Raw genomic sequence first — 26,323 nt, 5'->3', positions numbered from 1 at the left:
CACGTTCTTTGGTTCGTTAATGTAGAACAATTCGGGCCAATTCATGGTGAAGGCCAAGTAAAACATGGAAGGAAGTGATAAAAATGGGAAGAGAGAAAAAGAGGGGTAAATAAAGACCTGTCCAGAGATAGGATACTTTAGAAGTATGCTAGCATGTAAAATAGGATGTTAAACTGAATTCTTTTTTTTTTAAATATATATTTTTTTTAACCAGGAAAGAGTATCTGATCTTTGGCAATGAAACCTGGCGAGTGAGAGTGGAGGACATGCATTGCATGGAGAGAAATTATACGAGAATGATACGACTGTGCAATATGAGTCTTAAAGACAGGGTCAGGTCTGAGTTCAAACGAAGATCAAATTTATCCAGTATAAAGATGAATGTGCAGAAGATAACACTTCAATGGTATGGCCATTTTGAAAGAACTGATCCACGTTCTTTGGTTCGTAGGTGTAGAATAGTTGAAGTCAATTCATGATGAAGGCCAAATAAAACATGGGAGGAAGTGATAAAAATGGAAAAAAAAAAAGAGAAAGAGGGATAAATAAAGACCTGGTCAGAGATAGGTCTTAAAGCCGTCCATAACATGTCGTTATCTAAAATAGACATTAAACTGATGATAAGCATCATCATCATGAAATGACAACATGCCTATGCAAAAATTAAAATCAGATTTACATAAGCAATAACTGATAGGATGACAACCAACTTGACACTCTGAAGAATCGATTATATTAAGTGGATACGCAAGTTATGTTAAAATTATGTTTAATAATGTATCCGACATTAAAATATAAGCGCAAATGAATTGCTTGATCAAATATCATATACCAAATCATCCATGACCCGTTGGGTTAGTATTTCTTGTATATCTTTTGAAATACAGAATTTATTAAACTTTGATTTGATTGATAATCAGTACAAAGTCAAAGGATTTCACAAAGTCAGAATACATTGTGATGTCATAATAGATCCCCCGTCTTTTTGACATCAAAAATTCAGGGAGGCGACGGTGGCTAAGTGGTTAACGATATAAATTGGCAACCTGGTGTGCAAAGTAAGAGTTCAGTTTGTTCCATGGAAACCCTTTCACTTAGAGATGTTGGCAACCTTCAAGTGGTCCGTCCCCTAAGTACCCAATAATATGATTTTTTTTTTTTTTAATTTATACAAAAGTTGGATTAAAAGCTCAATCGTATACATATATAGTTAGAGTCCAAAATATGATAATTTAATAAATGTTCCAAACTTGTTTAAAAAAAAAAAATTCTCTGAATACGCATTTTAAAAATATCTTAAATTTATTATGAAAAAAAAAAATATTTTGAAAAGGAGTAGAAACGATGATACGGATATTTTTTTTTTTTTTTTTTAAACAACTTTTAACATTTATTAAATTATTGTCCATATATATCAACACATCCGAAATTAATGTAATCTATATTCATTAGATGTTTATATTTTCTATCAATTTTGTGATGTACAATAAACGAGTCTATGGTTAATAGTATAATAATATCTCTGAAGATTTGGAATGTTTTGGGGTATAGGAATCAGAAAACATTTGTGCCTGTATTTTGACAACAAATACGATTCTTTCGTCTTTTGCTTTTTTTTTTTTAGATGTGATTTTGTTTAAAACAAATTCTTCTACTGTTAGTAGTAATAAAAATAAAAAAAAATATTTATTGATTTTAAACTATCAGTAAAAATAAAATCCAAAGATCATCTCCCACAAATGTATTTTTACGTTTGAGAAAATATCTGCACATTTAACACACGTTTTTATCGTAATCAGGAAAAATAACAACTCTATAGTTAAATATTTGGAGATTTATAAAGAATCGGAATCGGTAATTGTATCGGCATTAGGAAAATCTGGGAATCGTTCTATCACTCGTTATTATAACCTATAATAATAATAATAATATAGTCCGATGATCATCATTGATTGCACTTCAATAAAAACAATTGGAATAACTCTTGCGATGTTCACTCTCTAGACGTTGCTATAGGCCTAAGTTATTCTGGTTGTTATATGCACAACTTTTCAGCCGATATAACCTCCAACCTTCTTCAACTGCACTTTTTCCAATTTAAAAATGCTTGTATAGAACTCAGCAATCCACACAAAATTTCAGACTGGATAATTTAGTTAATCCAAAGGAGTAGATTGTTCTTATCCCATCAGCCAAGGTCAGGGAGAAGTGTTAACTCGGTTATTGTTAGTTACAATAGTCGCCAATAATAATAATAATAGTAATAATAGTAATAGTAGTAGTCCGATGATCATCTCATTGACTGCACTACAGTAAAAACAACAAAAGTTATAGTCTAACCTAGTTATGATATATGCTGCATCTATGATACAGTTGTGGACACCAATTGATTATTGTTCAGTTGTGTCAGCCTCAGTGACAATTTTCTTTGCTAGATGCTGAAGTGCTGACTTTCGGCGATCTCACCTAAGCCAAACTCTAATTGACTCCTCAATATATATCTATAAAAGTGAACCTGTCTGTCTGTGTGTGTGTACATTTTCATTCGCAATAACTGTTAATTTTCAGTCTACAGACTCGAAATTTGATATACAGGGTACTGAGATTTAGGAAAATCTACGTGATCGGCTTTCGGCCAGAAATTTTGCTGTTAAGGGGTCAAAGTTCAATGATTTGACCTTTGAGAACTCTACCAAACTCCTCCGACAATTTTGGGTCTAAACACTTGAAATTTTAGATATAGGTTCCTTGGACATAGATCTAACTTAATAATGTAATGTGAGACCAACACAATAAATGTTAAGGGGTCATAATAGGCGTCAAAATTTTAAAAAATTGACCTCTGCGATCTCTACCAAATTACTCAGACAATTTCTGGTCTAAACATTTTACATCAAGGGTATTTAGAGATAGAGCAAGGTTTTTAATCGGTTTGGGTCGAAAATTTTTAGTTACCAATATATAAATGTATGTATGTTTCGACAGAGGCAATGGATCTTGACAAGATCAGTATCATTTTGAAGTTGACCTTTCCGATGACAAATATCGAAAAATTGGCTAAAAACATTAATATCTTCACCTTCAACTGGAAAGTTTTCTAAAAGGGGGGGGGGTCGTTTTTCACCAATATTTTTGAAAGTCATCCTCTCCTTTTGATGGTCTAGCCTTAATTAAAATATAAGTCACTTCCGGTTTGGCAGTGGTCGTAATAGCAAAGATGTCAAGTTTCCCCCCGGTTTCTTTTCGGTACGGATTCGAGCCTGCCTTCCAACTAGCACTTTTTTTTTTTGCTCAACACACACATCCAAATACCCGGCAACGCCGGGCTGAAATGCTAGTATATACATAAAAGTGAAAGTGTGTGTGTGTATATTTCCTTACACAATAACTGTCAATTTTCCATCTACAGACTCGAAATTTGATATACAGGGTAGTTAGATTTGGGAAAATCTTTGTAATCCGTTTTCGGACAGAAATTCGGCTGTTCAAGAGTCAAATTTCAACGATTTGACCTTTGAGAACTCTACCAAACTCCTCCGACATTTTGGGTCTAAACAATTGAAATTTTAGATATAGGTTCCTTGGACATGGATCTAACTTAATAACTTGATTTGAGCCCAAAACAATAAATGTGACCTCTGCGGTCTCTACCAAATTACTCAGACAATTTCTGGTCTAATCATTTGAAATTTGGCATAAAGGGTATTCAGAGATAGGGCAAGCTTTTTAATCGGTTTGGGTCGAAAATTTTTTGTTACCAATATATAAATGTATGTATGTTTGTATGTCTGCCTAAAACTTTCGACAGAGGCAACGGATTTTCACAAAGATCAGTATCGTTTTGAAGTTCGACCTTTCAGATGACAAATATTGAAAAATTGGCTAAAAACATTAATATCTTCACCTTCAACTGGGCACTTTTCTACAGTGTGTGTGTGGGGGGGGGTCGCTTTTTTCGCCGATATTTTTGAAAGTCATCTTCTCTTTTCGATTGTCTAGCCCTAATTTAAACATAAGTCACCTCCAGTTTGGCAGTGGTTGTAACAGCAAAGACGTCAGGTTTTTTCCCCTCGTTCTTTTCCTCCGTCGCTGTACGGGTTCAAGCCTGTCTTCCTACTTCCACTTTTTTTTTTTTTGCTCAACACACACCTTTAAAAACCCGGGAAACGTCAGGCTGAAATACTAGTATATATAGTCTAAAGAAGCTTTGAATAAAAAAAATGCAAAAATAAAAATAAAGAATGCTGTTTAGATTCCCGAAAGGAACAAAATATTAATTTTAACCTATTGCAGACTAAGCACCTACATAATCCACTTTCTAAAAACTTTATAATGACCAAAGAGAATTCATTTATATAAGGATGAAGAAAAAAAAAAAATAGGCCTTAACTAAAATTGTTAAATAGAAATAGACATAGCACTTACATAAGCCGATTTCGCAAAAGTCCTCAATTTTAAAAACAGAATTTAACTACATAAGGATGAAAAGAGAAAACCTTAATTAAAATTTTGTATATAGAAAACGGGGGATCATCAGCTGCTTACCATGTATATTAGTGATGGGATGATTCCAATATTTTTTACCGATTCTTCAGAAATCTCTAAACTATAGAGTTGTTATTTTTCCTAATTACCATAAAAACACACGTCAAATGTGGACATATTTTCTCAAATGTAAAAACAGACTTGGGGAGGGGGAGTTAACCTATAGTTATTAGTTTTATTGGTAGTTTAAAAATCAATAAATATTGATTTTTTTTATTACTACCAGCAGTGGAAGATTGTTTTAAACAAAATCAAATACAAAAAAAAAAGAAAAAAGAAAAGATAATTAAAGGAATTCTTTTTGGCATCGAAAAATACAAATTTTCTGATTCCGATACCCCCCAAAAGTTGGATTCCAGATTCCGATTAATTGTCCTATCACTAATATATATATATATATATATGTTGAAGAGTTATGAAGACAGGATTACTACCATTAAAATGAGCGACATTTATTTTTCTACATAGTCAACACCATTCTCAATGCACTTTTGCCAGGAATTTAATGACACATCTCTGCCCCTGACGAACTGTCTATGACAGGAGTTGCTTTCTTAGAGTATCACACTGTCAATATCTGCAACAGAGAAATGATACTTTCAGATCATGAATGTGCAAGTTCAGTCATCATAAGAATGCAATTTTTAATCCCTCTGATCCATTCGGGCGGAATAAACCAGGAAGCATTACTTTTGGAATGCCGCTTGTGTGTAGGTGTGTGTGTGTGTGTGTGCTTCTCATCTTGAGTTGAGCATATTGAGAAGTGATACACGAATTACCATTAGCGTATAAAGTGACGCTCTTTGTGTAAACAAATCGAGCTTAGGTATTTCGGACGATGTCAAAACATCGTTAAACTCACGACTTGCACAGCAGCCGCCGATAGCATAATGGTTAGAAGCCTTGACTGTCGTACAGGCAGTCGGGTTTCAATTCTGGCTTGAGGTAGTTGCCTGTCTAGCCGCACTGATGAGCTGTGAAATAGCGAAACAGTACTGTATGTGGATGACTATATATATATATATATATATATATATATATATATATATAGGTTCACAAGATCAACATCAAATACTAGCTTTTTTTAACCTGTTAAAAACGGGCAAAAGTTATAGCTCATTGAATTAGAATAAATGTTTTATACAAAACTGATGGCTGAATATGATTAAATTTGTGCTCCCTTTTGCATTAAATACTAATCCCTATTAATCCCAAACTGTGCACTGAATGGATAACATAATACATAGTTCGTTGCACCTTATAATTATAGCCAGAGTAACCCAGTAGTTTCTGAAAGAAAAATGTTGGCCAGACTAAAATAAGTATAATATAGATACTAAGTTTGACTAGAAAGTTCTCAGGTTCGAAAGGATGCACTTGAAGAAGGTTATGTTAGTTGAAACCTTAATTTTACAACGAAGAAAAGATTATGGATTCACATAATATAAACCATTAGTCTACTTTTTTTTAAAATTCAACTTTAAAAAAAGATTTTTATAACATATTCAATGATGAAAACAAAAAACAAAAACATGTTAGATATAAAAAGTAAAAAAAAAAAATATCCATTTGTTTAAAAAATAATTTGTTAATCGCTGTCGGATATTTATGATTTGGTTTTAACAATGATAGTAAACAAAATGGTCCTAATATTGATAGCACTGGTCAACAACAAATTTGTTTTCTTTTTCAACTGATTCCAGATGAATCTGATGTGCTGAATCCAAAAATCACATTAGTTTTACTCAATCAGGTCAAGTTTTAGAACTATGGCCACATGTCATTTTTTATTAATGTTTTTTTTTCACATGTATGCACGTGTGGAGCATTTTAGAAGTTGATGCCATGTCAAATAATTGTTTTGATTGGAAATGATTATTTTAATGACAAGAATATTCAGGTCCAATAGTTTTGGGTGATTATGTCGAAAAGGGATCAATTTGAAGTCAAAACTTTGAAATCTTCCAAAAATTGGTACCTAGCATACACGAAGAACGACTGGCCTATGTGAGAGGAACTAGTTCCTTGCAAAGAAAGGAACGTCATCAACAATACTCTGGTGGACAGAGACATACTCATTGCACATTGCTGGTCAAGGATGGTACTTAGCATACACAAAGAACGACTGGCCTATGTGAGAGGAATTAGTGCCTTGCAAAGAAAGAAACGTCATTATTCTGTCTCTGGTGGACAGAGACCAGAATACTCTTCCCACTATTGCACATCAAGCTCGGATTAATCAAGCAGTTCACCAAGGATGGGGACTTCTTCACTTACTCGTGGCAAACTTTTCCAGGATTAACGACGGAGAAGTTGAAAGCTGGCATTTTTGATGTTCCTTAGATCTGGCAGCTCAAAAACTCAATGAACAAAGTGGAACTGGAAGCGTGGAGTGCATTTGTTTTGCTAGTGAAGAACTTCTTTGGCAACAATAAGGTGCGAGAAATTCCATATACAACTGCCATCTTTCTTGTTTAGGCCGGCCACACACTTCTAGTAGCCGGTCTGGGATTGGTTTAAATTTGAATGCGTCAGGTTATTTGGCTTGGCGCGCTTTTTGTATCATGCTATTATTTTTCAGTCTAACAGAAACACGGCATCGGGATAGACTCAACTCAGCGGTTCTCTCTCTAGGGAGCCAAGACAATTCCTTCCTGGACACCAAACAGTCGGTAAATGAAGGACACATCTCTACAAGCAGAGACAACTTATATTGCTGAATTTATCCTAATTGAGGATGACATTCAAGAACTGTTCTGCATGTTTATTTTCCAAATATTGGATCTTATCTCATTTCTTCTTGAGTCCCAAGGGGCTCACATTATGCCTGATTATAGGCGCCATCATTCCCGTCGAATTTACCATGATCATTCATGGATCCTTCCAAAGGAACAATGAACTAACATTCCAACAATAGGAATTAAAACTAAAGGTTCCATGCCTATGAGGGCAAATCAGGCCACCGTTTTGCAAAGGACTATACCAGAACCAAAGAATTTTCATTGCTGTTATTTGTGAACAAATTTTGAGTTTAAAGGTGTGGCTTTTGTTTGTGGAATTCATTTGCTTCTGTGGAGATGAAATTGAGTTGTGTGAGAAAGAAATTTCTTACAAAGGTCAGAAACTATGCAAAACTTAACATGCTGACTGCCTTCAGAAACCTGGGCTGCAACAGGAGCGTCAAGATGCACTACCTATTTCCACATATGGACTGGTTTCCTAAGAACCCGAGTTCAATGACTGATGAGCAGGGGAAGAGATTCCATCAAGACTTGAAAGAGATGTAGACCAAGAATCAGGGTCGCTGGGACGTAGTCATGATGGCTGACTACTGTTGGAATCTGAAGAGAAACCTCCCTGCTGCTGAGCATTCCAGGAGTTTGAAGAAACAGAAACAGGGCTCTACGGACAAATTTATCTTTAGTTGACCTTTGACAACTAAATATTTTCGTTTACTAGCCAAATAGAAAAGTTACTGGCCAAAGTCACATTATTTTTTGAATGGCATTTTCGTCTTGTGACGATTATGTGCATAGATTTTTCTGTATTTTTTTCTAATAAGTTTAATTCTAAATATACAACAGCCTTCGTTAAAAATAATATATTGTTCTATTAAACTTTTTATTGTTTAAATAATTTTACTTTGTTCGTTTTATTAAAAAAAAAGTTGTAAAGATATTTTTCACTCAGTAGTGAGATTTGGAAGATTGTCAGCGAAAGAAATACAATTGCCAAAAGATAAACGTTTATTATTATTTCTAGTCGCCACTTTGAAAAATCACTTGCAAATGCGACTGTTTCACTCGCAATGTAGAGCCCTGATTAGTCATCACAATGGGGACGTATCTGATTCTCACGTAGGTGTGAAGATTGCATAAGGAATGGATTACTTTCAATTTCACTCGCAATGTAGAGCTCTGAGAAGCTCAAGTCATGAAGTTTGAACCGTGGCGAAACATGCAATTTATATGTTTGAGTGATCAATGCCCTCCATTCAGTTTGCAGTAATTGGTGGTTTTTATCAGGTAATCAATGTATGTTTTTGACAAACCATTTTTTTCTCTTAAAAATACATTTCGGATGATATTGTTGACAAAATTCCAGTTTGTACGAAAACCTGACCTGATGTAGAGAAACAGATACCATTTTCTGATTCAGCAGTGCAAAAATACTCTAAATCAGTTGTAGAAATCTAGAGAACATTCAACTAAAAATTGTTGCCCAGTGTAATTATTGCTAGAAAATGAAAAAAAAAAAAAAAAAAAAATTATCTTTTTAAAAACTGTTTTGAAAAATTTCTATAACATGTTCATTGATAGAAAAACAATTATTAGTTGTAGATTATATATATATATATATATATATATATATAAAAAGGTAAAAAATATTTATTTTAATATTCTTTAATCACTGTTATGTGTATATAATTTGGTCTTAACAAGGATAGTAATAAAAAATAAAATATAAGTAATAAAATAAAATATAAATAATAAAAAAAAATAAAAAATAAAAATAGAATAAGTAAAAATAAAAAATAAGAAAAATAAATAATAAAATAAAAAATAAAAACAATAAGTAAAAACGATAAATAAAAAATAAGTAAAAAATACAATAAAAAAATAAAAATAATGCTCTTTAATAATGAAAATCATTGCTTGAACATGAAACAACAACAATAAAAAAAAAAAAACCATAGCTGAAGATTTACAAAAATTATTAAATGGAAAAAAAAAAGAAAAAAGAAAAAAAGGCAAATATAATTTGCTTGAGTGATATTTATACTAAGCATATTTTTCAAAATAAAAAATAAGTTAAAAAAACTAAAAGAAAACTATTGGCACTTGGAAAATACTTCGTATTTGAATTATATTATAGAAATTAGAAAGCCAAATAACAGTGTGATTTTTTTTTTCTCCAAAATAAAATTAGTTATTTGGCTTTCTAATTTCTGTAATATCAAAAAACTATGAAAGGAGTTGTGTTTGAAGGCTATGTCAACGCAGTTTTTGAGAAACACTGTGGACACGAGTTAGTATATAAAAGAATGACAATAATAGATGGAATTTTCAATATTATTACGTTTATTTACCAATATAATGTGTCATACAAGATGGCAGGTGTTGATATCCCTAATTTTCAAGAGTAGCATCTCTTTTTTTTTTTCCCCTGATGAAGAGATACTACCTTTGAAAATTAGGGATATCAACACCTACCATCTTGCATAACACATGTTAGTAAATAAACGTAATATAATTGAAATTTATTGAAAATTCCGGGTTTGTATTACTGTACACATAGATTCGAAAAAGTTGTCAAAAAAGAAATATAGAACAAATAAATGTTATCAAAGGCAAGATAAGTTACTTTTCTACCTAACTGGATATATTTTTTGTGTTTTTATTCAGTGTAACATGTTTATTCAGCTCGAAAAACATGCAGTGTTTACCGATGTATTGGAAAATTCAAAATGGCAGCCGACTCTCTCTCGGAGAGGGTACGTTTGGGAAAAGGTATTATAAATAATAAACTAGACAAAATACTGTTAGAAATTCGCTCAATATATGTTACCGTGACATAAGTTGACAGTTAGGTAGAAAAGTAACTTATCTTGCCTTTGATAACATTTATTTGTTCTATATTTGTTTTTTGACAACTTTTTCGAATCTATGTGTACAGTAATACAAACCCAAAATTCCTACTCATCATTCTTGTATATGCTAACTTATGTCCAGTGTCTCCAATCTCCTTTCACACTATACACAATGCTTCAAGCAAACTACAATATGTTTCTCATTTATTAATTTTCAACACGTTTTCATAATTATATTATTTAACAAAATACTTTTTTTAAACATACAAAGAGAATCTGTATTATATGGACTACCATTCTTACCTTGGTCATTATTTTCACATTTCGATAGCTCTAACCGTCGACCTATTTCAGGTGCAGATTTTCAAACTTGGAAATTTTGATGTCGAATTTGTGAACTAAACTCTTTATTTAATCCATGGAAGTAGATTGTTCTTTTTTCAACAGCCATAACAGAGTCTCTTCTTTCTTATATCGTGGCATGTTCATGTCGTAGCTCAAATCATGATTAGAGTTCTTCATAGGCTTTGTTGGTCCGATTCCTCTGAAGACATCACATGATTTTGAATTTGGCAAAATACATCGGGTGGGTCATCATTACCTTTTCCAGTGCAGCGGCATCTGACTCCCCTATTTGCATCTATCCGTTGTCCTTAGATCATCTGCATAGTTGCAGTCAAATAACGTAACTCTTAATACCATAGAATCGTTGATTTGCTAGAGATTCATCCTCCTCCATGGCTATCCAACATCCTGCGGTCCTGGATATGACTATACCCCAGCTTGCGGGCTTTGGGGAGTGTGGAGCCACCTTTAAATTGCCATTGCTCCCAGGTCCACTCTGACCCGGAGTGGTAGTACCTGTTAGGGTCCCAACTATGGGTTAAATAGAAACCGACTAAAAAAAACAAATATACTCTATTAAAAAATTGTTTTTCAAAATCACTGGATTCGGCATTAAATAATCTGAAAAGGGTTGATATGCCGTAAAACAAAAACAACCAACATCTTGCTGCCGGCATCATCAGAGTTACTTTCTCCTAGATGCATGTCTTAACTAAGACTGGGGGGGGGGGGGCATCTCTCCCAGTGAATTAATGCGTCTCCAGATATCAACCTGGAAATTTCTTATGACTCTGCGCAGTACATACAGCGCCTAGTCTTTCCCAAATGGTCACCCATCTGATACTGGCCAGGCTCATTGTTGCTTAACTTTGGTGATCTGGCAGGAACCAGTGTCTCAACGTGATTGTGCCGTATATGACAGAGTAGTGGTGTTAAATAATTTTTATTTTATTTTTAATATTGACTGTAGCGAGAATTGAACCCACCACCCCCAGAAGACCATCACTTATAACTGTTACACAATACTTTTATCCATTGTACCACAAGTTCATGAATAAAATAATAAAATAACATTCATTTACTAGTGATGGGACGATTCCAATATTTTCCCCGAATCCAATACAATTACTGATTACGGACAAAATTCCTGATTCTGATATAATTACCGATTCTGATTCAAATCTCTAAATATTTAATTATAGAGTTGTTATCCCCTTACGCCGATCACCATAAAACACACATGTTAATTATTTAAATGTTTTCTCAAATGTAAAAACACACTTGAGATATGATCTATTAATTTTTTTTATTTAGCATTACTATCAGCAGTAGAAGATTTTGCTTTAAACAAAATCCAAAAAAGATAATTAAAAGAATCGTTTTTGGCATTGGAAAATCGGCACAATTTTTCTGATAACTAAAAATATCATGCATTGAGAATGTGTGCATGTATACACACAAACACACACAGCAGTTTGAGGCTAAACACACCAAGCGATGGCATGAAGCTGTCAAAACTGATGTCTCCGGAGTTGAATAGGTCAAGTACTTGACCTCACAGCTGTCAGTGTTGAAACACTTGCTAGAGAACAGGTCAATATAAGCAGGCGAGGCAGAAGAGAATTGAGTCAGTCAAAAAGAAACAAAAAACAAGGCAGATAGCAATTAGTCGCTTGCTCTCATGTAATGAATGAATGCGTGAATGTAAGATTGACATGAAATTCTTAAAGATAAACTAAAATGATCGAAAAATGGGCTGAAATGACTTAAATAAAAAGTAAATGACTTAAAATGACTAATGAACTTAAGGATGAATTGAATGACCTTAAGAATGACTTGAATGCTTAAAAAATAACTGGAATCCTTCAAAAACAACTTGAATGGCTTTGAGACTGACTGGTTGCAAAGTGGGTGATCATTTTACATTAAATTAATACAGAAAAGTGATCCCCCACTTTATATCACAAAGTTACAAACATAAGTACAGCGTGTAGTAAGAACAGATACTACACTTTGATCTTGGCCAAAAGGCCAAGAAAAGCTGTATTTATTTGCTCCCCTCACCGAGCAAAGTAGGCACAAGGCCGATTTTTAATGTGAGGAGTGAAGGGGAAATGGGGACCAACTCCCCGGGGAGTAGGGGAGCTGGATAGTGACAATTGGTATGAAGGGTTGCCTCTACATTGACCAAAGTCTTATATGTGGGGGCGACCCCACATATAGTCTTTGCTTGCAGTATCTGCCGGAACAGATACTACACTTTGAGATCTTTGATCTTGGCCAAAAGGCCAAGAAAAGCTTAAAAAGCTAAGAACAGCATGTATTAACAATAGACCTTTGATCTTAACCAAAAAGGCCAAGCACAAAAGTGTTACGGACAGACCGACAGAGCGAGCGACCGACTGACGGAATGACTTATAGAGTCGCTCGCACGCGACTGAAAAGTGACAACAGCCACAAGTTGCCGCTGAATCTGCTACCTCCTGTCACTACCACCTAATCCCCCTTCCGTCTACTGCTTGAAGAGTGCACATGAAGCAAGAAATAAAATAATTTTGTTCAGTTAAGGTTGTTGCATTGTGATTTGGCTTTCAAAATGTATCTAATACATTTTCATTTTAATAATTTTATATTTTTCTAATCAATGAATTTGTGTTGCGAGTTTTTCTTGGCGGACGAGAAACTACTAGTGTTCGACACGGCTACACAAAAGTTTAAATTTTTCTGATTCCGGTTTATCATCCCAACGTTATTATATACACTTTTACCTGGTCATGACTGATGAAATAAGAACGATCCACTTCCTTGGATTAAATAAAATATCAAATTTCAGTAATGGTTCCCAAGTTAAAAAAAAAAATGCATCTGAAGAAAGTCGGAGATTACATCGGCCGAAACGTAGAAATAATAATGAAGATAAGAATAGTCTGACTTGCACAAATAATACAAAAATTACAAAATATGAATACAATTCCTGTTTTACTCAACAAACAATAATTCTTGTAAATGAATTTATTGTATTTTATTAGTTTGAACGACTTATTGTGTAAAAAAAAACAAAAAAAAAACGACTAATCATTAGTGATTGCTGTACCATATCTATGGACAGTATTAACAGTATTTCTAAAATTACTTACTCTGGCACAGACAATCTATCCCATGAATCATCTTCACCTAATTAGCAAGAAATCACATTTAGCACAATGAAGAACTTTTTAAAGGACATCGAAGAGTTGTCTCCCTTACAATTAAAACTTCATTTCTTTTTTTCCATAAAAGTTTTTAAAAAATAAAATAAAATAAAAAAGATTATGAGCTAAAATGGGTTTCCAGCATCCTGAGGAATGCCAGATATGTACAGCTAGTTATGAATAAAGATACAATATTGAAAATTATTAAAATTTTACCAATACTTTACTCAAAATTAAAGCTGTACTTTTTTTTTTTTTTTTTTTTTTTTTTTTTTAATAAATATAAATTGTGGTGTTCTACCCATAAAATAAATCCAAATTTACCATTCCTATCAAGATTAAAACTATATTTCTTTATGCATGTAAATTTAAATTGTGGCGTTTCTACCCATAAAAATGGATAAAATTTTACCACTACAATACTCACGGATTAAAACTGTACTTCTATATACGTGTGAATATAAGCTCGTGAACTTTCTACCCATGCTGGGAAGATGCGTAATAATTTGTGGTGCCTTCTCAATGGAGAAAATCTGAAAAAGAAAAGTGAAAGTTTGGTTCACAAATAAGCAAAAGAATTGATTTGAATGTATATATATATATATATATATATTTTTTTTTATTATTCAATTTTCACCTCAAACAAGGCACAGTGCCACTTTGATGTAGGGGGCTACTATCGGGGACATAAGTTGCAGAGGTATTATGAAGGGAGATGAGTGGCAAGATGTCTGTTCACATTACACTTGAAATTCTGCATGTCAGTACAGTTGGGAAAGCAGAATCCCAGAAGCGAGTTCCAAAGTTTAGCAGTTCTGGGGGAAGAAACTATTGGAGTAGAGGGCGCTCTTACATCTAGAGATCTCTACTGTGAAGGGGTGGGATTTAGTTGCTAGTCGGGTTCGTCGGGGGTGTTCACGTCGAGGGGGGTACAAGTGCTTGGAGTTCATCAGAGCATTCACCATTAAAGTACTTGTAGAACAAGCATACAAACAAGCAGCACTGCTTCTTCAGAAATTTACTCCACAAAACATTGTAGCGCTGTCAGAAAGCAGTTAGACAGAAGGTCCTTTGTAACAACTGATAGATGATGCTGGCAGAATCTTAGTGCACCAATGGTATCTCGATGGACAATCATCTGTATCTGCAGTCTATAAACATTAGCGAGTTATTGCATCAAATATGGGTCGTACAATCTGACCCCAGTTTGATCCCACTGACAAGTCGTCGACCCCCAAACATTGTGTGTACTGTGGATTTTTTATTCATCTAATAGCTGTATTATTTTCCCACCGATTCTCACTGACCTAAAGATTGACGGCTATCAAAACTTTAAAAATTAACATCTTACATAGATGAGCACTTTAAGTTGACTTGCCCTAGAGAGCTATATGTTTTGGTTTTAATTTTAGCTGACAGCACCCTAGTTATATTTTTGCTAGAGAACAGAACATATTTTCTTTAACCTTTGAAATCACTGCTATATATTGGGTACAATATAATAATCAATAGAGAATTGGTTATGTAATAATAAGTACGAAATCTGCATAAATTAAAATATATTTAAGCATATTTTACAACCAGGCAATGCCAGGTAGCCTTCTAGTACTACTATCATATAGGCACTACTATACACTATTTATTAGAACAGCCCATAGCTTGGAGCACTTGCAAAATCTTAAGCCATGCCAAAATGACACACAATGTAGGAATAATCAATAATAAAAAAAAAAAATCGATTTTCTAAAGTATACGATCAATATTATCGTACAATACAAAGCGATTGCTATAATTTATTCAATATTTTAACAAGAAATACTTAATGCAATGTTTCTAATCGGATATTGCAAACCAGTCTAGAGTTGTGTATGCAAAAAAAAAAAAAAAAATAGGTAAATATAGTGAACTAGTAGGGAGACCCGACTTTGGTCGGGATTGAATGATGATCAATGAATATTTCACATTCCTATCGAAATCGGTGAAATCGACCATTTTACAATCAAATTGATTGATTGCCTGCTCTAGCTGGGGACTAATCACAGTGCACAGGGAGGAAGCTTCACATGCCTCTCCACAGTGACTTAGTCCAGAATACATTGCAGTCTACATTGCACTGTAGAGAACCTATTGTTGATTTTATAAAATTATTTTTTCTATATAATGGCTTGAATTTAAGTTTAAAATGAAAGAGTATCATAGTGTAATTGTGCTTTAAACAGAAACATTCATTTCAAATGTGCCCCTGTCATATCAAAGAACCTACTGTTGATTTTATATGTCAGGCCTTTTGGTTTGTGTGATAATAAAATTTCTCAAATGCACTCGTGATGTTAGACTGTGTAAGGTGTTAACTTTAGTCAAAATCGGCTGCTCCTTCTTTCAATCTGATTATTACAGTTATTTATACTTATCAAAGACATTCCGACACAAAACCTAGCTCAGAATACTGCCAGGTACATAAGTACCTATGTGCAAAAATGGCATAAAAATCTTCCCAGCCGTTTCCGAGTCTATAGGGAACGAACTACTCGCACAGACAAAGTTTCTTTTGTATAATATTAAAGCTAGAGATCTACATTTTTGACCCCATTAAAAATAAGAAAAACGTTATAGCTCGTAGACTTAAAGCGAGTGCTTTATGCCAAATTGATTATAGTACTTTGCTCGCTTTACCTTACAACAAACGTCCATACAAAATTCAAACCAGATCGGCCCGGTAGTTTCCAAGAAAACTTCTAGAGTAAATGTGGTATTGTGGTGACTAATTCCTCTTAATTTCTAATTGCATTGAATGGATATCATAATACTTAGTTCGCTGCACATTATAAGAAAGGTTCATACAACATTTTAGACTGATCGACCCATTAGTTTCTGAGAAAAAATAAAATCGTATGGAAAACTGCTTAATTGAAATGTTTATGATTAGAGACAAAATTATGGTAAAACACTTAAACCTTGAGGTTCGAACACAAAACCTATTTGTATATAAGACACCATAACTTATAATTAAATCTTCAAATATTTATTTATGCTTGATTGTCTTGTAAAGGAAAATCGTTTTTTCGGCATTGCAGAACATGATTGAGTTTGCAAAAGGAGAGGAAAAATATCAGTGCTTCATAGATTTTAGGTGTGAAAGTGCGGCATTGGAAAGCAACGAACAATATTGAAGACGACAAATTTGCTAAAGATGAAAGTTGTCCAGCAATTCAGATTTTGTTAGAAAAAGAACAAGTGAGGAAGGAAATGTCAAATATTATGGTGTTATTCTTAACACCCACAGGTGAATGAACGTCAGATAAGTAAAAATAACACAGTAAGGGAGAGAGTGGAGAGAGAGAGAGAGAGAAAGAGAAAGAGAAAGAGAGAGAGAGAGAGAGAGAGAAAGAGAGAGAGAGGGGGGAAGGAGAGAGAGAGAGGAAGGAGAGAGAGAGAGAGGAAGTAGAGAGAGAGAGAGGAAGTAGAGAGAGAGAGAGGAAGTAGAGAGAGAGAGAGGAAGTAGAGAGAGAGAGAGGAAGTAGAGAGAGAGAGAGGAAGTAGAGAGAGAGAGAGAGGAAGTAGAGAGAGAGAGAGGAAGTAGAGAGAGAGAGAGAGGAAGTAGAGAGAGAGAGAGGAAGGAGAGAGAGAGAGGAAGGAGAGAGAGAGAGAGAGGAAGGAGAGAGAGAGGAAGGAGAGAGAGAGAGAGGAAGGAGAGAGAGAGAGAGGAAGGAGAGAGAGAGAGAGGAAGGAGAGAGAGAGAGAGGAAGGAGAGAGAGAGAGGAAGGAGAGAGAGAGAGGAAGGAGAGAGAGAGAGGAAGGAGAGAGAGAGAGGAAGGAGAGAGAGAGAGGAAGGAGAGAGAGAGAGGAAGGAGAGAGAGAGGAGGTAGAGAGAGAGAGAGGAGGTAGAGAGAGAGAGGAGGTAGAGAGAGAGAGAGGAGGTAGAGAGAGAGAGAGGAAAGATAGAGAGAGAGAGAGGAAAGATAGAGAGAGAGAGAGGAAAGATAGAGAGAGAGAGAGGAAAGATAGAGAGAGAGGAAAGATAGAGAGAGAGGAAAGAGAGAGAGAGAGGAAAGAGAGAGAGAGAGAGAGGAAGGAGAGAGAGAGGAAGGAGAGAGAGAGGAAGGAGAGAGAGAGAGGAAGGAGAGAGAGAGAGGAAGGAGAGAGAGAGAGGAAGGAGAGAGAGAGAGGAAGGAGAGAGAGAGAGGAAGGAGAGAGAGAGAGAGGAAGGAGGGAGAGAGAGAGGAAGGAGAGAGAGAGAGAGGAAGGAGAGAGAGAGAGAGGAAGGAGAGAGAGAGAGGAAGGAGAGAGAGAGAGAGAGGGGGAGGAGAAAACAGTGAAGACAGAGAAGGAGAGAGAGGACAGACATACACATACACAAAGTGACATACGGAGAGACAAACAGTACGTATGAACAGTATTAAAAATAGTGTGGGCAGACAATGAACTCACAAATATTCCTGTAAACCTTTGGCTGTCCTTGAAAAAAAAATGATACAGATTCCACCATTAACTCGGTTATTGCAAACATATTTAGTTTTTGTAGAAATATGAGATGTGTACGATAACTCAAAAGGTGGGCATTGTTATCAAACATTTGTTCTTAGATATTGACTGCCAGGAAACAGATCCTCAAAACCATTATCTTTTGTAAACAAATGGATGAAATACTATAACTGAGATGAAAGAAAGTAGTCGAGAGGGATGAATATCTTTTCAAATAAAATAAAAAATGCGGATTATTTTTCGGACTACTATTCTCATAACGTTTCGTCTCATTTTCATAACGTTTCGGCGGATACATCCCTCGCCTCATCCCAACCTTCAAGTGACTGAAAAAAAACAACTTTTTTTTTACATGGGCATCACCACTTATCAAGGCCTTGATGCCACCCGAGGATAAGTATTAAAGAGTGTACAGTAGAAATTGGACAATATAGTAATCATTAGTAATGGAAATTTGGTGAATTTGTTAACTTATATGGAACGGCTCATCAAAAACTTGTTTTAAGGTTTTTTGTCCTATATGCTTTAATCGTGCAAAATACATGCTAAAATATTATAGTTTTAGGGCCGAGTAATATTTGAAGAAAAAATAGATCCATTATACGTTCGTTTTTTGAGATAAGGATTGATGTAACCTTCGACCTTCTTCAGGTCTATCTTGTTGAATTCTGGAATTTTTCTTTCAAACTCGAAATTCCTCCAGAGTTCGACAGAAAGATTCTTCCCCCACACAGTTCGACAGAAAGAGTCACGATTTTAACAAGACACATCTGAAGAAGATCTGAGGTTACATCGGCCAAAAGACATTGTAGAAAATAACACTTAAGACGAGAACAGTAGTCCGAAGAATCAGAATAATATGCTTAATTGTTCTAGTTAACCGTAATTTTCAATTTACTCACCAAGTTATCCATCTCTTCGTAATCTTAGTGTCCAAAATTTTAATAAAAACTCGAACCACGAATCTTCGTGTTGTATTTTAACAACGACACTGGTCACGGAACATGCGGTGATATAATTAAAGATGGCGATGACAACACGTGAAGTTACACAAAGGAAAGGCAATATGATTATTGGATTGACATTTATTTCCTCGTTTTCAATCAAGAATCAAAATGTATTCCGTGATTTTTGAAGAAACGGTGGATAAAAATAGCTGGTGTGTACGAAGAGGAGTCAAGTACGTGTTCCTTGCCTTAGCCTGGTGTACGCCGTTTCTAGTTCTGTCGGATCCCAAGCCCTTTGGTTGGTTGGTTGTTTTTGTTTTACGACATATCAACCCTGTTCGGGTTATTTAATGCCGAATCCAAAGATTTTGAAGAAAAAATTTTTTTTAATAGAATATATTTGTTGTTTTCACGTCGGTTTCTATTTAACCCATAGTTGGGACCCTAACAGGTACTACCACTCCGAGTCAGAGTAGACCTGGGAGCAATGGTAATTAAAGAGTTGCTCCACACTCCCCAAAGCCCACAAGCTGGGGCTTCAACACTGGATATAGTTTAAGGTCATATCCAGGACCCCCATTGAGCGACTTTTACCCTCTTCAGGGGGGGGGGCAGTCGGCGCATTCTAATGCCCCACCGACAGAGCCCCCAGCCCTTTGGATAAGTTTTTAGTCTCTTAGCTAATCCAGTGAATGACTCCTCTCGTCTCTGCCAATTTCAAAGATTCCCATTTTAATTATTTTTTTATTTTGCCCCTGTCCTCTACTAACTTGCATTTATCTTCAACAGATACCATTTGTGAAACCCCTCCACCCCACTTTTTTCCTTTTCTTTCTCATTTAGAACTCACCTCTACTTAGAGATTGGCCTGCTTGTTTTTCGGTTCCAAACAAACCGGAGAACAGTGGGATGTCTTATTTACAAATGCTTCAAAGGATCAAACTTACTAATCAAATTCTGGTGTTTATTCAGATTGGCAATTATGGCAGCAATTAAAAGTAAAAGAAAATACAGAAACGTCTGTATGATGTACGTACTCGTTACAGAAAGAAGAGGTCATATTCCAAAAATTATGTAAATCGATCTAGTAGTTATAAAAAAAAAAAAAAATCAAAATTTACGATTCTTAGCGATTTTACTACTAAACTATTGAACATGAGGCTGATTTTCACATCCACACTTCAATTCGAGTTTTCTCCCCTTATTTCATCGGATTTCATCATGGCCGATGAAAACACGACTCACTTTGTCATAAAATTTTCTTTTCTTTAATAATAATAATAATAATAATAATAATAATAATAATAAACAGAAAACAGAATATTGTACTTGTAAACAAAAAGACCATTAAATGTTAAATCATTGATGTGGCTTGCCCAAACGACAACTTAACAGGCAAGAAGAACGAGAAACTGCGGAACTATCAGAAACCGAAGGTGGAGATTGCTAGATTGTGGAATAAGAAAACTTCCATCGTGCCAATAATCATAGCTGCGCTTGGCTCAATTCCAGATTTTGAGAAACAGTTGAACTACTTGGGAATCAAGTGTAACATCACTGTACTCCAGAAGTCAGTTCTGCTTGGCACGGCAAACCTCCTACGCCAGGTGCTTTCCATCTAATTGACTCTTTGATTATGCTCACTAGCTTTGGTGTAAAAGTCCGCTTTTCTATGAAGAAAAAAAAAGGGGGGGGGGTAAACCATCACAACATCGTGAAGTTAACCAACATAATAATAAAACAACTTGATCGATTTACGTAATTTTTGGAATATGATATCTTCGTTTTGTAACGAGTACGTAGAACATACATTTTTTTTTATTTCGTTTCTTTTTTTTTTTCTATATCAATATAGTTTTACTAATAACTTTCTAGTTTCTTCTTAACTCCACCGAGATGTTATCTTCTATCTACTTCTTTTATAAACATAAAAAGCAAAATGTGTGTGTGTGTGGCAAAAACTTTCGACAGAGGCGACGGATCTTCAGGAGATTCGTATCGTTTTAAATCGACCCTTCGGACGACAAATATGGAAAAAATAGCCAAATTCCTTCACCCTAAACTGAACAGTTTTTTTTACAAGGTGAGGTCGGTTTTTTGAGTCGACATTTTTGCAAGTCATCGTATCGGTTGGATTGACCTCGCTTAATTTAAACGTTCTGAACTTCTGGTCGGACTATGAAGACATCGGCAAAGATGTAACGCACCCCCCCTTCGCGTTACGGGTTCGAGTCTGCCTGCCTACTATCACCTTTTTTTCTTCTTTCCACCTAAACTGCCTACTGTTTTTTTTTTCGCCTTCCCCCCCCCACCCCAATTTATTGTTTTTAGCCCCCCACCCCACCCCACCCCACCCCACAAGCAACGCCGACGAACCACACATGACTTTTCATCTCCTCCCCCGGGGGTCCTTAATACACCTCTACACATCCGGGCCACGCTGGGCACGGCACCGCCGCCAGTCAACATTGGAGGAGGGCGAACACAGGGGAAGCATAATTTCATTTACATTTCTGTGTAGAAAGTGCACTACTTGTTGGTGTAAAATGAATCCAGTTATGTCGTTACAAGTACGGCTTTTAGTTCTTTTCTTTGTTTGCAACCTTTTGTTTACCTGCAAGAACAATTAAGAAATCAATAAAACACTTAAAAGTCGCCGCCGCCGCCGTCTCCAGCGGATTGAGGGGGAGGAGAAATGGGGGGGGGGTCGAAGAGATCTAAAAGCCCACATGGTGTTTGTCAGTAAATAAAGGAAAGAAATCCATATATCGGATTTACACTTCGAAAAACGAAAGTTCACAGAGACACACAAAGGTGAGGTTAATGGATCTGGGTAACAAAAAAAAAAAAAAAAAGAAAAAAAATTAGTATATAACCCCCCTCCCCCTATTGATTATCGAGACATTTCCTTAGAATTACTTTTAGGAACATGTTCTTCGAATCTGGGGCAGTACCGCCGCGCGCCGCAGCCGCCATTGCATTAGCGCCGATGTTGTTCGTTCGTTCCAGAATATTTCACACATCGCTCCGTTCACCTTCGCCAAAATTAGACGGACTATTTTTAGAGCATCAGCGTAGTAACATCAGTTGCGAAATCTTAATTTCTCGCATTTACCATCTTCCGAGATGGATTCCGAAATGAGAGATGTTCTCATTTTTTATTATTAATACGCCTCACAAGGAAATTCGGAGTTGTTAAAAAACAAATATATATAACAAATAAATGTTATCAAAAGCAAGATATATTATTTTTCTACCTACCTGGATACTTTTTTAGTGTTTTTATTTAATGTAACATGTTTATTCGGGTCGTCGAAAAAACATGCAGTGTTTACCGATGTACTGGAAAATTTAAAATGGCGCCCGACTCTCTGAAGAACACGGTAAGTTTGATAAAATGACTTGAAAATAAAAAACTATACAAAATACTGTTAGAAACCCACCGAATATATGTCAGCCTATGTCACGGCACCATATGGAGCGAGTTTCTAACAGTGTTTTGTACAGTTTTGTTTATTTTTAACTCATTTTCCTCAACTTACAGTGTTCAACAGAAAGTCGGGCATCATTTTGAATTTTCCAATACATCGGTGAACACTATGTTTGATAACATTTATTTGTTACATATTTATTTTTTTTTACAACTTTTTCCAATCTGTGTATAGTAATACAAACCCGGAAATTCAGACTTAAGGCTCTAATTAAAAAAATTAAGTTATCGTGCACTATGATTATGAAGGATATATATATATACAATATATATAATATAATATAAATTATATATAATATAATATATATAATATAATATATATATATATATATAATAAATATAAATATAATATAAATATATATATAATATAAATATAATATAAATATATATATAATATAAATATAATATAAATATATATATAATATATATATAATATAAATATATATATAATATATATATAATATAAATATATATAATATAAATATATATATAATATAAATATATATATAATATGAATATATAATATAATATGAATATATAATATAAATATATATATATAATATGAATATATAATATAAATATATATATATAATATATATAATATATATAATATATATAATATATATATAATATAAATATATATATATAATATAAATATATATATATAATATAAATATATATATATAATATAATATAAATATATATATATAATATAATATAAATATATAATATATATATAATATATATATAATATATATAATTCATATAGATATGAACAGTCTTTATATAAGTTTTTTTTTTTACTTTGGAGTCACCACTTACCAAGGCCTGAAGGCCACTCGAGAATAAGCTGAAATGAATTTAAAGTAGTATTATAGTAATTGTTAATGGTATAAATTGGGTAGAATTTGATTTTTGTAAGGGGACGGCTCAGCAAGAATTTGTTTACATTGGATTTGAGAAAAATAATCCACAAAAATACCTAAATTAATAATTCCCAACAAACTTTAGTCATAATTCCGTAGCCAATTTAATATTGTCTTGCAAAAATGCATTTGATCACATTAAAAGTTTTGGCGCTTCTACACTATTGGGACGAGATTTTGGAGTTTTCCGATAAAAAAACAAAAACAAAAAAAAAACTGGTTTCAACTGATTTTTTTTGTCAATTCTAACAAGTTACAATGGTAGCTTCCAAATTATGCAGTCGGGATTACCTGAATATTACTGAATTATTAAGCAAAACAAATTTGTGTTAACATGTGAAAAATTGCCGCCATCTTGTTTGAATCAAAACGGAAAATTACTTTCCTTCAAGTGAAGCTATTATTTACCAATGATTTTATAAAATCAACATTAGGTTCTCTACAGTGAAATATAGACTATAATTTATTGTGAACAAATTCATTGCAGAGAGACATGTAAGCCTTCCTCCTGGTGCACCACGGTGGGTACCTAACTATAGCAGACAATCGATTAAAAAAAAAAAAAAAAAAAAGGGACATTTCACCGATTTCGATGACAAAAGTATGGGAAGATGAAATATTTTCTAATTCTCATTCAATCCCGGACCATGTCGGTAGTCCCTGCTAGTACATTTATAACACGAAAAGATTAAGCCATGCTTATATCAAAATTTTATCAACATAACTGCCAAAATAAAGGAGATCTTGCAAGTTGGAATTGAAAGGAACGTCATTATATTAAACCACTAGCAGGCCGCCCGACGTTGCCTGGTCGTAAAATATACATAAATATATTTTGATTCACACAGACATGTGCATGCGAGTATTATGTTTTTTTCTAAAACGTTCACTTCTTGTAAGTCAAAAAAAAAAAAAAAAAAGAACTAGCCGAGATCGATACCAAAACCTAAAGGCACCAAGTCAAGTACCATAACCATTCGGCCAGCTTGACTCGATCTTTAAAATGTTTTCAAACCTAATTATTTCCTAGAATAAGGAATCTTTCACGTGAGCAATTCATGCATGCGCATTCATGAAACAGCTGACAAATAGATAAAATTCCAATGACCCAGTCCCCCCAATGTACCAATTTTTCAATTTTTACCCCCTTAGCACTTTTTTCAGGATGAAAACCGATTAAAAAGTTTTCCACATATCTAAATACCCTTTATATCAAATTTCAAGTCTGTAGATAAAAAATTTGTTGAGTATATAGGTTGAGAAGTGTCCTCTCACTCTCACATTCTCACTTTTATGTAAATTTTTGCCATTGAAACTAAGCTAGTTTGTGATATGCATGACTGATGGTGATTAGCAAAGCAATTTGCAATTTTTTTTTTTTTAAATATGGTGTTTCTAAAATTTTAAAGTCATTGCTGATGGAAATCGAAACAAAAATAAAAAATAAAAATCGAAAAAAATAAATAAATTGAAAAAAAAAATTAAAAAAAAAAAAAAATTGAAAAAAAAAATTGAAATAAATAAAAATTTAAAAAAAAAATTGAAAAAACAAATAAAAATCGAAAAAAAAAAATAAATTGAAAAAAAAAAATTGAAAAAAAAATAAAAATTGAAAAAAAAATAAAAATCGAAACAAAAAAAATAAAAATCGAAAAAAAAAAATAAGAATCGAAAAAAAAAATTAAAATCGAAAACAAAAAATAAAAATCGAAAACAAAAAATAAAAATCGAAAACAAAAAATAAAAATCGAAAACAAAAAAAAATAAATAAAAATCGAAAAAAAAAATAAAAATCGAAAAAAAAAAAATAAACAAATAAATAAAAATCAAATAAAAAAAAAGTCCAAGACAAAAGAATAACAATAGGGATATAGAATGTAAAAACAACAGTTTGATGAGAAACGGATCGTCTAACGCTTCTTTATCGACATTTAATTCATGAGATAATTGATTTTCATTTGTAATCTAAAAATGTGGCCTTGGATATGATAATTGGTGCATGTATGCACATGAAATGGTAAAATATTTGCCTGACGTAGATGTGCTAACAAAAGGAGGAAGAGAGGGGGGAAGAGGAGGCAAAGGAGGGAAGAAAAAAGAATTTGTCTCCACAACGAGGCCAAATTATAGTACAAGCTCGATTTTTAATACAGAGCTATTAAGCTCTTCCAAAATGTTATACTCCTCCTCGCTAACTTTGTTTCCATTATGGTCCCCCCACCCCCGTAATAATTTGGAAGAGACACAACTCAGTATTTACTGGAAATGAAATATATTGAACAGAAAAACAAATAAAGAGAATGGTTATACGTTAGTCTGTCAAGTTGAGAGACACATTCTACAGGTCTTTATTGTAAGTGCAGGAGTGCATTGTTATCCGTAAGGTGGTCAGCACAACGCCACAACGGTAGTATTACAGCAGACGAATTCTTTTCACCAGCATTGAGAGTTCCTATTTACAATGCTTTCCCACGGGACAGAGTTAGAAACCAAGAAGGTCGCTTTTTTTAATGTGGAGAAAAGGAACAAAAATAAAAATTGTCTCGGTCGTGAAGGATTTCTCCTCAAACTTTCTCGTTTTGAGTGTTATTTCTGCAATGTTTTGTCGATGTAACCTCCAAGCTTATAAGGTGCGTCTCATCTAACTTAGATAATCTGCACAGAATTTCAAATGGACATTTTATTTAATCCCTGAGAGTAGCACACGGCCATTCCGTCAGCCATGTGATGTCATATCTTGACATGTAGCCCTAATTCTAATCTTAACTTCTAAGGGAATTTTCCACTTTTCTGGTTTCTCTAACCTT

At 34.0% G+C, this 26,323-nt stretch overlaps 1 protein-coding gene and 1 pseudogene across 4 annotated transcripts in view; both read right to left on the bottom strand.

Moving 5' to 3' along the window:
- LOC145259682 (uncharacterized) overlaps positions 1-26,323 on the bottom strand; it is a 94,807-nt gene that overhangs the window by 23,282 nt on the left and 45,202 nt on the right. For all 4 annotated transcript variants that reach the window (XM_080117348.1, XM_080117350.1, XM_080117346.1 and 1 more), the window contains exon 2: positions 14,099-14,204. The gene's annotated coding sequence lies outside the window, so the exon portion shown is untranslated. The remainder of the gene's footprint in view (positions 1-14,098; positions 14,205-26,323) is intronic.
- On the bottom strand, positions 12,387-12,523 carry LOC145260032 (U2 spliceosomal RNA; annotated as a pseudogene).

The sequence above is a fragment of the Euprymna scolopes genome, chromosome 35 (genome assembly GCF_053919585.1).
Source record: "Euprymna scolopes isolate OS-2025 chromosome 35, ASM5391958v1, whole genome shotgun sequence".
In the NCBI taxonomy this organism is placed as follows: Eukaryota; Metazoa; Mollusca; class Cephalopoda; order Sepiida; family Sepiolidae; genus Euprymna; species Euprymna scolopes.
Note: the sequence above shows the minus strand (reverse complement) of the source record. Positions and strands in the feature narration are given on the sequence as shown.